We start from the raw sequence: 4,537 nt of genomic DNA, 5'->3' as shown, positions 1-4,537 counted from the left end.
CCGGAGTTCTGTGCTGATGGGGACCCCTGCAGGTTGGACCCCCCGCATTGTGGGGGCTGCGGGGGCCTGTGTTACGCGACTTGACATAGCCAATGTAACAAAGTAGAAAATGAAGGAAGCTGAGTGACTCCTGAGGACCCTAGGGTCACAACAGTAAAAGGTGTGAGATATCCGGGCCTACAGGTTGATGACTTTTAAATAGAATAGAATGATGGTACCCTTAGAAAAGAATATATACTGCGCCTCTTAGTCCGAAATGTAGACATACACCGGATTTCGGATACACAGTATGTTCTGCATCATGTTTTGGATAGGATCTTGAAACTCACTCCCCACTTTTAGTTGCACTTGGCTATTTTAATGTTCTAATGATATTTCTAGCACATTTTGTGGGGCAGCTCTTTATGACGCAGGTGCCAGATCTTCATGTATTTATATTTTACTGTTGAAAATTGTGTTTTGGAAAAATATTTGTGTCAAGAGTGTGTTCTGATCAATATTAAAAATCTTAGGGCAACCCTTATATCATTTCTAGCACTTAATACAATCTAAGAATAAAATAAAAAATGTAGAATGACAACAGGTAAACAAGGCACAAGGTGTATGTGAGGAAAGAGATAGAGCTATGTTGAACGATGATGTTTCTTATATGTGTTTATATATACATTTATCAATGCAATGCTGCGTGTTAAAAGCAATTACATACTGTAATCATAATGTCACTAGCAGCCACGGCCCATGGAGGGAGTTTTGGTGGGGCGGAGAGGCGGGGCTGGAGAGAGGCAGGGTGGGGGTGCTAAAAACTGGAGTATGGATAATTGTAGGTAACTAAACAATTTAATAAATCAAACGAATTTTGTAGTGCACCCTGCATCGCATTTTGCGATGCAGGGCGCACTACGAAATTCTTTTTATTAATTAAATTGTTTACTTACCTTCAATTATCCATAGTCCAGTTTTTAGCACACCCACCCCGCCTCTCCGCCTCTCCGCCTCTTCGCCCCACCGAAACTCCCTCCACGGGTTTGTGGCTGGTCACTAGGCATGTCATCAGTAAACTTTCATTCATATTCCATTCGCATCTGCAGTCAAATAAGAGAAAACCAACACCTACACACTGAAGTCCAACTTAATCAGATAAAAATAAAGACAATTTATGTAAAACAAATGATATCTGAGGTGGGCATTAGTATCTATAGGTACAATATGATTGACAACAGTAAATTCTTGTTGTGGCTAGTTTTTTTATACTGATTTACTTTCCCTGCTCTAGGTACTCATATTATTTTTCAAGGGCTCTCTCCTCTTTACATTAAGAGTGTGTTCTGATACCATGGAAGAAAGAGTACTGTTACTCTTAATTCCCACCTCCCAGTTTTCCACATACGTCTGGGACCCCTGCGCTTGTACTCTGTAGTCGTTTCAATGTGTTAAGTTCTGGTCTGTTGTCAGAGTTTGCATAGCACATGTCTGCTAGTTGTACTACCTGCAGCCCAGAGTCGGGTGTGCTTTTTCTCATGATTTTGGAATTTCTCCAATGAACTGCATCATAACGGTTTGATACCTTTGTATCTGGCTAATTCAGTGAATGCAGTTCTCAGTACAGGGCTCACAGATGGTTTCTATTCCTTTCAGTGAATAACACCTTTGTGGTGTGTTTGAGCTTTTGTTTTATGTCTAAGGTGCAAGCTTGTGTGCTAAACTCAAATAAAGAAATACATATATAAATCTGGAACTTAACTGATTTTGTGTGTTTACAAGCTGGCCCCCCACCCTGATCTTCAGAATGTTTACCATGCACGTGATATCTCTCCTTGCCTCCATACTCACCCCTCCTCTCGCCCTTCAAACCTTGCCTACCTTGGCTCCTTTCCCCCTCCACCGTCACTCACATTGAGCTCTATAAAGCTGGGTTTCTCAGACTCTGACTGGTAGAGACAGTGCAGTCAAACGGGCCCAGGCACTTGTCTTTGCATTTTGAAATCACTCATCGTAAAACAATGAGAAATTCTTTGCTGGTGCCCGCTGATGCGATGACACATGCTGGTGTAGCAGCAGACACAAGCTGAATGAAGATCAATACATCGCTTTTTCCCCCCGTGGAAGCAAATAGCTTCAGACAAGTGGCTTACTGCCACCTGGGACTGGCGGTCTGAGTTAGACAGCATTAACTCGCGGAAGCGGAGCCTGCCCCATCCTGCATGGCAAACTCATATCTAAATGTGGCTGGAGGATTTGACTTCATTGGTGTAAGCAATGAATTTCATGTTTGTTCACCTCGCACCCTCTGGTGCTCTTCTTCAGCAGCCTTCATTTACATTTTCACCATTTTTGTTACACATACCTCGGATAATGAATACAAAGCAGTAGTTACTTTTGATAAAGGAGTTCAACGTGTATTGTCTTTGCATCTTCCTAGATATCATATTGTCTGTCTTTAAAAAAAAAAATCCTAACGGAATTAACTTTCTTTCTCCTATTCCCCTAATGTTTATACTATTGGGACTAAACGATTTCTCACGATTTCTATAAAAAAAAACCTTTCCCTGTTCCCACTAATTTCATATTTTGTTTTGGCCAGGCTAATACGAACCATTCTCTGTGTAAATGCTCACTTACAGTTTGTGATATCATGAGTGTTAATGGGCGTACTGTGTAAAATCCAGGAACTAACTACATTTAAAAATGTACTTTCCTGTAAAACATACTGATTTGACTTTTTGAGAAAGGATTAATAGAATATTTGAATCAATTTCAGTTTTGACAGTTTTTGTGAGGGGTGATATTTGCTATAGTGTTGCGATTACAATACTTAGTCCTTATGATGTACTTGGTGTTGGCATTACGCTTGGTAGTGGGTGCTGGTGCAGTACCAATGGCTCTGCTGAAAGGTAGCGTTAGTGTTTCAGCAGTATTATCTACACATAGAAGTTTACAAAATGGCGTCCCTCTTCCCTACAAACGAGTCCTTTTGGTACATGATGCAGCCGGAGGCTGTCAACATTTAAATATGATAGGGAAACAAAATAACCTGAGCTTCCACACAAAGGGGTGGATTCACAAAGGCTTGTAAGAGTATGTGAAGGAATACTCATGTAGTACTACTTCCGGTTGTCGAGGAGCGTTTGTGAATCAGCCCTACAAATTCTAAGTTCTCGATCTGATACATAATGGAATCTTCGAATGCAGAGCATCTTACCTCAAAGACTTGAAATGTAAAACTCCTCAGTGATCCTCAGGCTTGCAGTATTAGCCGTCTCTTGTGGTGCCCTCATTATTGAAGAATAGCAGATAATTCAGCGCCGGAGGCCGGGCAGTGTGCAGTGGTCTCCCCGGAGCTCTCCTACATCACTTGAGCTCTGAAAACATGGCCTTTAGCCAGAACTTCAGTTCCTACTCAATAGTTTGTTCTCATTTTCCCTTCTATTGTTGCTTATTTTATCTCCTCCCATTGATTTTGCATTGTGAATCAGGCCCTTGTTTTGGCATCGATCGATATACAAAAAAAGCACAAAATAAATGCAGGGAGTAAAGACTGTATTGAGCACAAAGTAGTGGAACATCTTCCTAGTATCAGTTTTCAGATATTTGGCTCCTAAATTAGTTAATCTCAAGATTTTTACCCTTCCGCATGACTTGATCAAGCTTTGCTCTAGTCAATAAGGTAAATTGTTTCTCCTCTTGCCTAGCACCTGTGAGGAAGATCATCACGATGATTAAACCGGTACTTTCCCCTTTTCCGCGCTCCGAATTTTAAAAGACGCAGACTTTTTTAAGCTCCCGATCCTGGGCAGCCATCACATTCTTTCTGAAGTGTGCCTTAACAAGGCTCTGCACCCTCCCGCCTACTCCTCGAGCACACCGGGGCTCTCCCCTCGGCAATAGAGGCTTATAACTATTAGGCATTATACTAATGTCCTGATGATGGTCCCCATGATTAATTAGTGGGACCGAAACGCCGTCGACCTTATGTGCACCTTATACATAAACGTAAACTGTGTATCATATATAAGTGAAGGTGCTTGCTTGAATTTTCTGTGTATTTGTAAACCTACAGAAATCTGCAGCTTTTGCCTTTTGCCTAAAAAGCCCTGCTTTGTTTTTCTTCACTGTATTGATCTGTAAGTGCATGGGTACAGGATTGTGCCCTACTACGGTGATTTGTTGAAGGAATTCTTCTTGTGCATTTATTATTCAGTAAAGATTGAGACCCCTGTCCGTCTGGACATGTCAAAACTAATATAGAATCGACTGTGTCTATATTTATTGCTTTTGAATATTCCTTGTGTATGGGACCACTGTTGTTTTGATAAATCTCCTACAAAATGCAGCACTTAGAAACGAAATAAAAGTAAATCTTAAATTGGAGTTTATTAAAGAGAAGCCATGTCCTTTCGACTTGCCTTCCGAAATGTCAGGCAAATATGTGCTTAACGCACTTTTCAAACACATCTGCACAATTCCTCACTAGTTCATCATCACATTCACCTTATTTCCATGTCAATTTTAATGATGTGCATTTAGACCATCCTTCCCT

The sequence above is a fragment of the Lissotriton vulgaris genome, unplaced genomic scaffold, assembly GCF_964263255.1.
Source record: "Lissotriton vulgaris unplaced genomic scaffold, aLisVul1.2 SCAFFOLD_394, whole genome shotgun sequence".
Classification (NCBI taxonomy): domain Eukaryota; kingdom Metazoa; phylum Chordata; class Amphibia; order Caudata; family Salamandridae; genus Lissotriton; species Lissotriton vulgaris.
Note: the sequence above shows the minus strand (reverse complement) of the source record.